The sequence below is a fragment of the Microcebus murinus genome, chromosome 23 (assembly GCF_040939455.1).
Source record: "Microcebus murinus isolate Inina chromosome 23, M.murinus_Inina_mat1.0, whole genome shotgun sequence".
NCBI lineage: Eukaryota > Metazoa > Chordata > Mammalia > Primates > Cheirogaleidae > Microcebus > Microcebus murinus.
This window is the reverse complement of record NC_134126.1, coordinates 4,942,232-4,956,236: the sequence shown is the minus strand read 5'-3', so window position 1 is coordinate 4,956,236 and position 14,005 is coordinate 4,942,232. Positions and strand designations below refer to the sequence as shown.

At 40.2% G+C, this 14,005-nt stretch overlaps 1 long non-coding RNA gene across 1 annotated transcript; it reads left to right on the top strand.

The window, feature by feature from the left end:
* The first annotated feature begins 346 nt into the window (after positions 1-346).
* On the top strand, positions 347-7,772 carry LOC109730095 (uncharacterized). The gene is made up of 3 exons (XR_012914537.1): positions 347-765; positions 4,461-4,581; positions 7,670-7,772. It is a non-coding gene; the product is annotated as an uncharacterized LOC109730095 (long non-coding RNA).
* The last annotated feature ends 6,233 nt before the right edge of the window (positions 7,773-14,005 follow it).

Here is a 14,005-nt window from a genome sequence, read left to right as displayed (position 1 = left end):
CCATACCCCCGCAGGCCGTCCCCCCTCCCCCGCAGGCCGCCCCCCCCTGCAGGCCGCTCCATACCCCCGCAGGCCGTCCCCCCTCCCCCGCAGGCCGCCCCCCCCCCCGCAGGCCGCTCCATACCCCCGCAGGCCGTCCCCCCTCCCCCGCAGGCCGCCCCCCCCGCAGGCCGCTCCATACCCCCGCAGGCCGTCCCCCCTCCCCCGCAGGCCGTCCCCCCTCCCCCGCAGGCCGTCCCCCGTCCCCCGCAGGCCGCCCCCTCACTGAAGCCGGCCCCCCCCACGCAGGCACGCCCCCCCAGGCCGGCCGCCGGTCTCCTGTCCTGCCAGGCTGGCCGTCACTGAGAAGCGGGAGCGATGCAGAGGGGACAGTCCCGGGAGGGCCGCAGGGCCCCCTCCGCAGTCACTCGGGGCTTGGGGACACCTGCGGGCCGCCGGGAAAGCCTGGCCGCCCCGGGGCTGCGCGAGGCGGGCGGCTGGCTGCCCCACCGCACGTGGGGAGAAGAGTTTCAGAAACTGAGTTTAGAATCCTGAGTGACGCATGGGCTTTCAGTGTTAGGAAACCCGCACTAGCAACCTTACCGGGAGAAGAGCACGTGGTAACAACAGCCTGCTCATAACAGTCGGACGGGGCCTGGATCCGAGTCCGTTATGCACGTGCATGTTGGCTTTCTCTGCTTCCTCCGCGAAGTTACTGCAGTGGTCCCTTCTTCCACCGCCTTCTCTGCCTTCCTCGAAACGCAGCACTGGCTCTTCAATGCACGGGTACTTCTGAGTGTACGGTTTGCCAGGTATCGGGGATAAAGAGATGAATAAAATACCTCAAGGGAATTAAATAACCCAGGCAGGCAAAAATACATGTAACAAATTCAATTTTATACAGTATTTTCAGCATAACAATATAAGTATGCTCAAGGGGTAGAGATAGCACTGATGAAAAATACTGCTTGAGCCCACGTGAGGTGTCAAGAATGAGATTCTTAAATGCATTCAGGAGGAGGACTATTGGAACACTAACCAGCTGACTGTTACCGTGTTATTTTTGGCATGATTTTCTTTATTCATTAGAGGGTAGAGAGGCTACCATCTAGCCTTGTTCTATTCATTTCTTAGGCATAGCCCTATTAAAGAAAATTTGAGAGCGATGATAATGTTGTGTTTACGTAACTCCAATATATTAACTAGAACACAAGCTTTTAAGAATGCCAAAGACACAAAGGAGGCCGTTTTAGGCACAATACATAAAAACGATATTCCATTTGGTTTTGTGCATGAATTGAACAGGAATTGAACAGCTTCAATTCCTGTTTGTACTTATGCCTTTTTTTTGGATCTACAATCAGAATATGTTTTAGAAATACCAATGTATGATAAAATTTATTTCTAAAATGGACTTAAAACAGATCTTGACTTACATGAGTTTGTTTAAGCTAAGCTACTGTGAACTCTGATTTCTATGTGGTACTTTGGCTGCAGAAGCAGGGAGTTAGCTGAGACTGGTGCAATGAAATGAAATGATTATTAGATTATCTTAAATCAGAATTATGTGATAATTCATGCTGAAATTAGAAGAATTTGAAGTGAGTTCTTTTTCCTTTTATGCTATAATGGCTTCAGTTTAAATTATATTATTCAAAGGGTACTGGAGCTTTCATAAATTATTCATTTGCAAAGATTTAGCTATTTCAAGCCACTTTCCCCGAAACAGAAGGGGTTGAGTAAAATGGTTTTGTTTTGCTGAAGCATTCATAAATATCCTTTTGCCTTACTTCTGCAACTAATTTGGGTGTCTGTTAGTTTAAGGGACACTTACTTCCCACTATCAGGTTATCTCATGTAATAGTTCTACTTTCTAGAACAATTTGGGAATGAACATTTTCTCATTCTTATTATCAGACTAAATTCAAAACAGAGAACAATTAAAACTGTACCTCTAGGGATTTCGGCAAGTCTTGAATCTTTCCATAAAAGCTGGTCTTTCCTTTAACATTATGATCTCACGTCTTTCAGGAGAAGCAATTGCTGTTTTCTTTTTATGTGTTTTTCTACCTATATAGATCTCTGTAGTGATTTGCTTATCCTCTGAGATATTCTTGTTCACATATTTTTGTTACAGTTAGGATGGCTATAAATTAATTAGGAGTATTTCTAAGCGTGATGTATTCTGGGGGTTAGTCTGGACCAGGGCTCTCCATTATTGGACACAGATGCTCAGCTGGTAATCAACCGTCTGTAATTATGCTTTGGAGAAACCTCATGAGCAAAGAAACTCAACTTTAGTCATAATTATAATTTGTAATTGTATAAAATTGATATTCTGCAATCTCTATGAAAGATTAACTCAGTAATTGAAAGATTGCTCTCTTCCTAAATCAAGTATTATTTAGTATTGTTAAAGGAAAAACTTTAGACAAATTAAATTTAAGAGTTTAATTGAGCAAGGAAACAAAACAAAACAATAAAACAATGATTTGCCAATCGGGCAGCCCAGAGAATCAGAACAGATCCAGAGAGACCCAGGGCTGCCACATTTGGAGATTTATGGACAGAAAGGAGAGTGACATTTATTTAATAGAAAACGGAAACAAGGTACAGAAACGGCTGGATTGGTTACATGCAGCTCAGTTTGCCTCATTTGAACACAGTTTGAATACTAGGCCACCTGTGAACGGTTGAAGCTTGGCTGCTGTGATTGGCTGAGCTTAGCTATTATTGCAGAAGCATGTAACTAGTTAAGTTTTCTGTTTGCTTACATACTAAATTGGGTTGTGGTTCATACATAAGAACTCAAGTGTGCCAGTACAGAGGCTTTCTCAGTCCAGATTTTAGCTTGACTTAACATATCAATGGTGTTATTTAGTGTAGTATATATTTTTTATTTCAAAATATTAAGGGGGTACAAGTGTTTTGTTACATAGATGAATTGTATAATGCCGAAGTCAGGGCTTTTAGTGTTCCTGTCACCAGAGTAGTGTAAATTGTACTCCATAGGTATGTTTTTATCTGTCACTCAACATTTTCTTTATCCACTCATCAGTTGATGTCTCTTGCAGCACAATTCACAATTGCAAAGATATGGAATCAACCTTAGTGTAAAGTTTTCAAGCTTTGTTGGGTTTCTAGTTCTGAGTCACTTATCTTTTTCCTTTCCTTGCTTCAAGGCCCTGGATTGTAGCTTTTGCCCTTGATTGACCTTGTGTTAAGTGAGAATTGAGATAAGTGTGGGTGGAGAATCACACTGGGGCACATTTCTATAAGAATAGGGTGAGGGCAGCCCAACAGGAAGAAGTAGCAGGTTCAAACAGTGATGACAATTAAAGCTAGAGAGCAAAGGAAAGAGGAGTGAATGGGTTATAAGTGGAAGCAAAAAATATAGAAAACTAATTTTGCAATAAATTGGTAATAAAGTTAAGGAGACCAAAGGGTATAGCTACAGAATGAGGAAAGATTATCTGAAGCTAGGGCAGACTTGAACATGTTTATCTGGAGAGAGCAGTGAGTGAGAATGGGAAGAATGATGGTACAAAAGAGAAGCAGTCACCGCGAGGAATTCTCGTAGGAGATAAAAGGGAAGAGCAGGAGCTCATGTGGAGGGTTAGCGTTATTGAGGAAGCAGAGCACCTTTTGAGAGGCTACAATGAGGAAAGAAAGAGTTATGAAGATAGAGATTTTGATGCTTAATTTTATTTGTCAACCTGGCTAGGCTCTTGTACTCAGTTGTTAGGTCAAACACCAAGTCTAGATTTTGCTACGAAGGTATTTTTAGAGATGAATTAACATTCAAAGCAGTAGACTCTGAGTAAAGCGGATTACTGGAAAGAGATGGGCCTCACTGAGTCGGTTGAAGGCCTTACGAACACACACTGTGGCCCCCGGAGGAAGAGGAGTTCCGCCTTCGGACAGCCTCTGGCTCTGGGCTGCAGCCAGCTGCCTGTCCTCCAGGTCTGGGCTGCTGGCCGGCTCTGCGAAGTTTGGGCTTGCCAGCCTCGTGTAACGTAAGCCAATTCCTTAAGACAAGTCTTTCTCTCCCTGCATACACACATCCTGTTGGTTCTGTTCCTGTGAAGAGCCCTGACTAATGCGGAGACCCCACACGGGCTGGAGGGCTTTGAAGATGCTCAGGTCAGCGATGTAAATCTCTGATAAAACGGGAGCCTAAGATATGTGATGAAAATGAAGTGTGCGCTTAAAAATACAAATTTTCCCGAAGAACCCTGAGGTAGGTACCTGAGACTGTGGCTTCTTTCAGAATAAGGAATCTCTTTTATGTGTTTTGTATTCTAAAATCACAGCACAATAGCTGGCATTTTGAAAGTATACAACAAATGTTTGCTATTAGTCAAGTAAGCTGAACAAAAGGTCTGTGAAAGGCCCAGCTAAGGTAGATGTTATGAATCCTAGTGAACAAATTGTCATGGCTCTGTAACTTTTTGCCATAATGTTAATTTTCTGGAACTTAGAGCAGAAAAAATGGAGCGTGGGGATGAGCACAATGAGAACTGCTGAGGGTCAAGAGGTTGAGGACAACCAGAGTGGTCGAGTGAGCTGTGAGCCATGAAAAGTCCTGCCTGTGTGGCCCAGGTGAGTTCAGAAGTGACAAGTCACACTGGGGTTATTGGTCTCAGAGAACTGGAAGGAGCCAAGGGGTGAAATGACTTTATGAAGATAAGGAGGCTGCTCAATGGGAGAAGTGACGTGGAAAGGTAATGTTGTCAACCAGCGATCAAGGGGACTCAGACACCAGAATCCAATCAGCCAAATTAGTTTATTTCTACCTTCGCAGGGGCTGTCACCACTCCATGCAAGGAGGGAGAAGCAGCCCCGAACAAAGCCTTTGCGGTTTTCTTATACACTAGGGGCTGGCAGCTATGTAAGTGAATAATCATAGAAAATCACAGAAGCAGAATTTTGCGGTTAGCCGTTAATCAAGCGGACAATGGAAAGGTACACTAAGGGACAAGAGACTTTCCTGGAACAGGACCTCTCTATTTTTGAGAACAGGCCTCCTCGACTCCCTCCTCCCTCCTCTGGGAACTTCCTCTGGGAACTTTCTTACACGGTCGAGGCCTTTTACTAATAGTTAGAGCAAGACTGACTCCATTTTAGATCTGCAGGAGCCATCTTTAGTCTGTCTACTTCAAGAAGAACAAAGGAGGCATTTGTCTATGAGTTTCATTAACTCTTAGGACTTTGGTGGCAGCATCCTTCTGAGTGGGCAAAATAGGGGGAATAAATATTGGAGTTATTTAAAGAATATACTTTTATTTTGCTATTTATACATATCTTAGTTCTTTAATATATCATTCAAGAAGGTTGTAACCAAGAAAAGATATAGTCAGTAACTGCATAGCATTTCCTACTCTAATCATAAAAATATTGAGAGTGGCACATGGCATTAGCAAGATCCTTTGTTAGGTTCTGGGTCTTTGTAGACTCCAAGCAGGTGTTGAATATAAAGAGCACTGAACTTGGAATTAGAAGATATTGGTATAAGTCCAAGCTTTGCTATTTGCTAAATGAATGAACTTGGGCAATTCTATAACCTCATAAATGTGTTAGCTTACAAAAGGTTAATGATAACAATATGGTTTAGGATTATTGTAAAGATTAAGTAAAATGTACAAAGGTTCTTTTCAATTGTAAAGTTTAAATACTAGGTAATATTTTATAAATATTAATTAGACATGGTAGTCTTTTTTGAGGGACATTCTACTTGAAAAAGATAGTTCAGGGCTCATTTTTAGTTAGAAAATTGCATAATTAAATTAAAACATCTTAATTATGTTTCCATTTTAATATATTTAATAATTACTAATATTTGGTAGAACATTATTTATTGTTTAACCCAATGGAGACCAAAATACAGACTTAAGATGTCCTTTAATACACTGTAAATGTTGTGATTCTCCTTGTTTATAAAAGAAAAAGCCTTACCATACCTATTGTTCCCATTCTCTAAGAAGAGCCATGGAACAGAATTGTGTTTGTGTTTAACTTTCAATAAAATAAATCCCTAGACGTAGAAAAGTAACTACCAATTGTATATACTCTGAATACAACCAAAGTTAATCAAAACGATTCATTTCAGGTTAGAGTTAAAGCCAAGAATAAATAAATAATAATTATGCAATTACACAATTTACATAATTATTTTCTCCCTAAATGTTAATTTATTTTTTACAATTAATGCTGTAAGTTCTGAGATTCAGGCTCTTAATAGAATTCCTAGATGGGTGTCAAATATCTACCCAGAATTTATAAATTTTAACTTGAGCATTAAGCTCCTGTGTAATTAATACAATATTTGATATTAAAATATTTGAACAGTTAACATCGATCATTTCCTGCACCTGAGGTGATATTTAATGCATTGTACAGTACATATGACAATGAGCAAGGAGAATCCTTTTCCCTTTGGACTGTAGGAAGGAACTCTTTCCATCAACATGGTGTTAAAAGACCCCCAGAGCTCTGGCCTGATTCTCATGCAGAGCAGAACTCACATTGTGGCAGGAGGCAGGAAAGAGAACACAAGCACAGAACATTCTGGTTAGAGAAAGAGTTTGGGATTCTTGTAGTCATTTCTGAGAGTCTTAGGATATAAGCTGAACTGCTGAAACAAAACCCTTGAAAAGTGGGTGTTAAATGAGATAGAATTTTATCTCACTCTCACGTGGTAGAGAGGAAGGTAGGTGAGCAGTCCAGGGTAGGCAGCATGTCCTGCTTCATGAGTCTGTCCAGGATCTTGGGTGGTCGGGCAGCTTTGCATCATCTAAGGTGGCTTTTCTCTGGATCTAAGGCAGCTCCTTTAGGTGTCCCATTTCCCAGCCATCAGGAAGAGTAAAAGAGAAATGCAGCGAACCTCTTTCTTTCTATGGATGTGACCCAGAGGTTGCTCGTATCATTTCCATTCACATCTTCTTGTCTAGAACTTACATGATCACAACTGCAACAAAGGTTGGGTGTTGTAGTTTCTAGCTGGGAAGATTTATGCACTAAAATTGGTGATGTCATCCTTTCATCTTCCCTGTCTCACGATCAGCACGTGATCCATAACTGGGTCTGGGCAGTCCAACCTCCAAATGATTTCCATTGTTCTCCATATTCCTAACAACGCTCTAGCCTGAAGTGCCATCATCCCTTGCCTGGCTACTGCAATAACTTCCTAACTGGTCTGTGCGCTTCCACTCGTGCCCCCACTAAGTCATTTCTCACACTGTGACCATTAATTGTTTAAAAATATAAACCAAATCATCACTCCTCATTTGAAGCCCAGTGGTGTCTTCCCATTTGCATAGAATGAAGTCCATACTGTGCACCGGAGCCCTGAGATGTGCCCGACCAGGCTCTGCAGGCTAGTGCCGTGCTGTCGCCCAGTCAGTGCGCTGGGCCTTGTTCCGGATCCCTCCCCCCCCCCCTCCTCGCTCACTCACACTCCTTCCTCGTCCTGGAAAGCATTCGCTGGTGCCCCTGGATGGCCGGCCGGCCCGCAGCTCCTGGCACTCAGCACAAAGGCCACCTATTCTGGGACTCTTTCCTGTCTGCCCTGTCTAAAGCTGCGTGTCTTGTTTCCAGCCACTCCCTACTGTATCGCCTTATTTCTTCATCACATGTATTAAATTATGTAATAATCATATTTGTTTACTTATTGTTTGTCTCCTTTCATTAGAAAATAATCTTCCAGGCTTCCTCCCTGGTTCTTGGACTCTGGCACGTAAGTGGAATTGGAATGTTTGTAACACAAAGAAATGATAAATGCTTGAGGTGATGGACACTCTATCCTGATTTGATTAATTCACATTGTATGCCTGTATCAAAACATCACGTGCACCCTATAAATATATACAACTGTTATGTACCCATAATAAAAAGAAAAAAATCTGCTGGGAAAAGTAGATAAAAAGAGCCTTACACAGATTTGCCTCCATGAGCTTTATTTCTGACTTGGGTGTGCCACACGTTATGCCGAAGACGTGAACTCATCAACCTCAGTTGGTGTTTGAAGGTTCAGCCATTCTCCTCTGTAGTAGTTTGAATGGTGCCCCCCCCCAAAGTTATGTTCATGTCCTAACACTCAGACACTGTGCATCTTGCCTTATTTGGAAAAAAGAGTCTTTGCAGATGTAATTAAGTAAAGATTCTTAAGTAAAGATGAGAGTACCCTAGATTAACCCAATAGGCCCTAATCCAGTGACAAATGTCCTTGTAAGGGCAGAGGGAGATTTGTGACTCAGAGAACGTCATGTGAAGACAGAGGCACAGAGTAGAGTTATATGGTCACATGCTCAGGATGCCTGAGCAACCAGAAGCTGGAAGAAGCAGAAAAGATTTTCCCTTGAGCCTTTGGAGTGAGCACAGCCCTGCTGACAGCTTTATACCAGACTTCTGGCTTCCCAACCTGTGAGAGAATAAATTTCTGTTGTTTCAAGCACCTGAATACATAAGTATGTACCAAATAGTGTGTATGGGGGGCATACTTATACCAAAAAATTACTTGTTGTTTGTCTGTAATTCTAATTTAACTGGGCATTCTGCATTTTTATTTGCTAAATCTGACAATCTTACTATAATCCCAAGAATATTTGAAAATGAAGAATTAACAGGGAATGATATATAGATTCTGCCAAGTAAGAACTGGCATCAAATTTAAAAAATCAATATAAGTAAAAAGAAAGTGAAATTAGTGTCACAGAAATTTTAAATATGTCACAAAATTCTGAAATTTTGTTCAGAAAAGTAGCTAAGTAAAATGCTTGGAATTATAAAAGATTTTTTACATTTTAAATCAGATCTAAAACTGTCTTAGAAATAGCTAATTTGTTTCTTGTGACTGTAAAAAATAAGAATTAAAATTCATCTGATGCTGACTTAATTTTTTTTCAAATCCCCAGGGAATTAAGATCCAATTTAGGGACTGCCTCTTATTTCAACTACCAACAGTTCATTAGATTCAGCTTGAAAATAGGTAAATTAAAGCACAGAATTGAAAAAAATTACATGGAAAACAGCTTTCGATAAAGTACATTAAAGATAATTTTCCCCAAGGGCCTGCAGGTGTTTCTGGAAATGGGCGAGGAACCTCCAGAAACACATTTTTCCTTCATATGCCTCGGGAGCAGCTAAGACCACCCATAAGGCAAAATTCTGCTTTCCTGTTTAGATTTTGCATTCTCTACGTTTATAATCACCTTCTTTTTTCCTCTTGTGAGGGAATATCACGCAGGCTATTAAATAAGTAATTAAATCCATTTTAGAATCAGTTGAAAAAGCAAATGGGGTGGGGGAGGAGGGGAGGGAGAGAGAAAGCGAGAGAGAACCCCAAAACAGAGGAACACCCCCACCCCGCGCCTGGATCTGTATGCCTCTTTACTGAAAGACTAAATGAATTGGATGGATTTCATTAATCTCTTACAGATAATGATCCGTTGTCTGTGGTGGGAAAACCAGGTAAAAAGAAACTTATGCAGAGATTTTTCTCTATTAGCTTTATTTCTGACTTGGGTATACTGAAAGTTATCCATGAGCCAAAGACAACCACCCTCCTCTTTTGCAATTGAGGGATTTAGACTCAGTAGGAATGAAAGAGCAACAGAGAGGAGATAATTAAAGAGGGAGCCCTGCATGTGAGCTGGGGGTGGAGGCAGTGAAAAAGGCAGAGACTTCGAAGAGAGGCTATCACAGGAGAACAGCAACTTGGTAATGATTTCTTTTCTTTTTTTTTTTAATGTTAATTTATTTATTAATTTTTTTATTTCGGCATATTATGGGGGTACAGATTTTAAGGTTTCAATAAATGCCCATATCCCCCCTCCCCCCACAAGTCTGAGTCTCCAGCATGACCATTCCCCAGATGGTCAGATGGTGCACATCTCACTCATTATATATGCATATACCCGCCCCCCCTACCCCCTGCCCAATACCCTATTACTGTAGTACCTATGTGTCCACTTAGGTGCTGTTCAGTTAATACCAATTTGCTGGTGAGTATATGTGGTGCTTGTTTTTCCATTCTTAGGGAACTTCACTTAATAGTATGAGTTCCAGCTCTAACCAGGAAAACATAAGATGTGCTATGTCACCATTGTTTCTTAGAGCTGAATAGTACTCCATGGTATACATACACCACATTTTATTAATCCATTCTTAGATTGATGGGCACTTGGGCTGTTTCCACAGCCTTGCAATTATGAATTGTGCTGCTATAAACATTCGAGTGCAGGTGCCTTTTTTGTAGAGTATCATTGGATCTTTTGGGTAGATGCCCAGCAATGGGATTGCTGGATCAAATGGTAGATTCACTTGTATCGCTTTAAGGTATCTCCATATTGCTTTCCACAGAGGTTGAACTGGTTTGCGGTCCCACCAGCAGTGTAGGAGTGTTCCTCTCTCTCCCCATCCACGCCAGCATTTATAGTTTGGAGACTTTTTGATAAAGGCCATTCTCACTGGGGTTATGTGATATCTCATTGTGGTTTTGATTTGCATTTCCCTGATGATTAGAGATGTTGAGCATTTTTTCATATGTTTGTTGGCCATTCTTCTGTCTTCTTTAGAAAAGTTTCTGTTCAAGTCCTTTTCCGACTTTTTAATAGGGTTATTTGATTTTTTCTTGCTGATTTTCATGAGTTCTAAGTATATTGTAGTTATCAGTCCCTTATTGGATGCATAGGATGCAAAAATTTTCTCCCCTTCTGTAGGTTGTCTGTTTACTTTCATGACTATTTCTTTGGCTGTGCAGAAGCTTTTTAGTTTGATCATGTCCCATTTATTTATTTTTGTTGCTGCTGTGATTGCCTTTGGGGACTTCTTCATAAACTCTTTGCCCAGGCCAATGTCTAGGAGAGTGTTTCCAACTTTTTCCTCTAGAGTTCTAATAGTTTCATACCTTAGGTTTAAGTCTGTTATCCAGCGTGAGTTGATTTTTGTGGGAGGTGAAAGGTGTGGGTCCTCTTTTAGCCTTCTACAGGTGGCTATCCAGTTTTCCCTGTACCATTTATTGAAAAGGGATTCTTTTCCCCAGCGTATGTTTTTGTCTGCTTTTTCAAAGATTAGATGGCTATATGAGGATGGTTTTATATCAGGATTCTCACATCTGTTCCACTGGTCCATATGCCCATTTTTGTGCCAGTACCATATTGATTTAATTACTACAGCTTTGTAGTATAATTTATCTGGCATATTAATGCCTCCCATTTTGTTTTTGTTGCCTAGAATTGCTCTTGATATTTGGGGTCTTCTTTGGTTCCATACGAAGCGTAAAATTATTTTTCCTATATCTGTGAAGAATGCTGATGGGATTTTAATAGGTATTGCATTGAATCTGTAGATCAGTTTGGGTAGTATAGACATTTTGATGATGTTGAGTCTGCCGATCCACGAGCATGGAATGGATTTCCATCTGTTTACATCCTCTATTTCCTTCTTCAGTGTTTCATAGTTCTCCCTGTAGAGGTCTTTTACCTCCTTGGTTAAGTATATTCCTAGGTACTTTAATTTCTTTGTTGCTATTGTGAAGGGAATTGAGTCTTTGATTTGGTTCTCAATTAGATTGTTGTTGGTGTATATAAATGCCTCTGATTTCTGTGTGTTGATTTGGTATTCTGAGACTTTACTGAATTCATTGATCAGTTCCAGGAGTTTCTTGGTTGAATCTTTGGGGTTTTCTAGATATAATATCATATCATCAGCAAACAGTGAAAATTTGATCTCTTCTGCCCCTATTTGGATACCTTTGATTCCATTTTCCTGTCTGATTGCTATAGCCAAGACTTCCAGCACTATGTTGAACAGAAGTGGAGAAAGTGGACAGCCTTTTCTGGTTTTAGTTCTAAATGGGAATGATTTCAATTTTTCCCCATTCATTATGATGTTGGCTATGGGTCTGTCATATATGGCTTGTATCATTTTTAGGTATGTCCCTTCTATGCCTATTTTCTTAAGTGTTCGTATCATGAAAGGGTGTTGAATTTTGTCAAAAGCTTTTTCTGCATCTATTGAAAGAATCATATGGTCTTTGTTTTTGCTTCTGTTCATGTGGTGAATTGCATTTATAGATTTACGTATGTTGAATCATCCCTGCATCCCTGGGATGAAGCCCACTTGGTCATGGTGGATTATTTTTTTGGTAAGTGTCTGGATTCGGTTAGCTAAGATTTGTTGAGAATTTTTGCATCTATATCCATTAGGGATATTGGTCTGTAGTTTTCTTTTTTTGTTGCATCCTTTCCTGGTTTTGGTATCAGAGTAATATTTGCTTCATAAAAGGTGTCGGAGAGGTTTCCATTCTTCTCAATGTTGTGGAATAGTTTCTGCAAGATAGGTACTAGTTCTTCTTTGTAAGTGTGGTAAAATTCGGGTGTGAAGCCATCTGGACCGGGACTTTTCTTTTCAGGGAGATTTTTAATTGCTGTTTCTATTTCAGCTGTTGAGATTGGTCTGTTCAGGGAATCTATTTCTTCCTGGTTGAGCCTAGGGAGGCTGTGTGTTTCTAGAAATTTGTCCATTTCCTCCACATTTTCCAGTTTGTGTGCATAAAGATTTTTGTAGTATTCATAAATTGTATCTTGTATCTCTTTGGGATCAGTTGTGATATCTCCTTTTTTATTCCTGATGGAGCTTATTAGAGATTTCTCTTTTCTGCTTTTCGTTAGCTTAGCCAATGGTGTGTCAATTTTGTTTATTTTTTCAAACAAGCGTCTTTTTGTTTTATTAATCTCCTGAATAGCTTCCCTGTTTTCAATTTCGTTTAGTTCTGACTTGATCTTGTTGATTTCACTTCTTCTGCTGGGTTTGGGGTTGGTATGTTTTTCTTTTTCCAGCTCTTTGAGTTGTTTCATTAGATTGTCTATTTGTGATCTTCTTGTCTTTTGGTTATAGGCATTTATGGAGATAAACTTTCCTCTCAGAACTGCTTTAGCTGTGTCCCAGAGGAGTTGATAACTTGTCTCTCCATTGTCGTTTTCTTCATAGAACTTTTTATTTCCATCTTGATTTCTTTATTTATGAAGTAATCATTTAGTAGGAGGTTGTTTAATTTCCACATTTTTGTGTAGAAATGTGAGTTTCTATTAGGGTTGATTTCTAGTTTTATTCCACTGTGATCTGAGAAGGTACATGGTATGATTTCTATTTTTTTAAATTTCTTGAGATTTACTTTGTGTCCTTGGATATGGTCAATCTTAGAGAATGTCCCCTGAGCTGATGAGAAGAACGTATATTCAGTGGCTTTTGGGTAGAATGTCCTGTAGATGTCAGTCAGACCCAATTGTTCCAGGGTTTTGTTTAAGTCCATTATTTCTTTATTAATTTTCTATTTGGAAGATCTGTCTTGTGCCGTCAGTGGGGTGTTGAAATCTCTGGTGATTATGAAGTTGCTATTAATCCATTTGCTTAGATCCAGTAAGGTTTGCTTTATGAAACTGGGTGCACCTAAGTTGGGTGCATATATATTTAAAATTGTTATCACTTCTTGTTGAAGTGTTCCCTTCACCATTATAAAATGACCCTCTTTGTCTTTCACTACTTTTGTTGGTTTAAAAACTAAATCGTCTCAAATAACAACTGCCAAGCAAGCCTTCTTTTGGCTTCCACTTGCCTGGAATACTGATCTCCACCCTTTTACTTTTAGTCTATGTGCATCCTTGCAGGTTAGATGTGTTTCCTGAAGACAGCATATACTTGGCCTGTATTTTCTTATCTATTCAGCCAGCCTATGTCTCTTGAGTGGAGAGTTTAAGCCATTCACATTTATTAAGAGAACTGATGGGTAAGGTCGATTACTGTTCATTCTGTTGGGTTGGATGTTGTTGCTTTGATTTCTCTCTTGAGCCATTTTATTATCTGGCCTTAACCTTTGTGTTTCGGTTGTTTTTATATTCATGAGTTTTTATTATAGTGTTCCATGCGTAACACTGTTTTGAGTACTTCTTGTAGGGCTGGTCTTGTCTTGGTGAATTCTCTGACACTTTGCTTGTCTGAGAATGTCTTTCTTTCTCCTTCATATAAG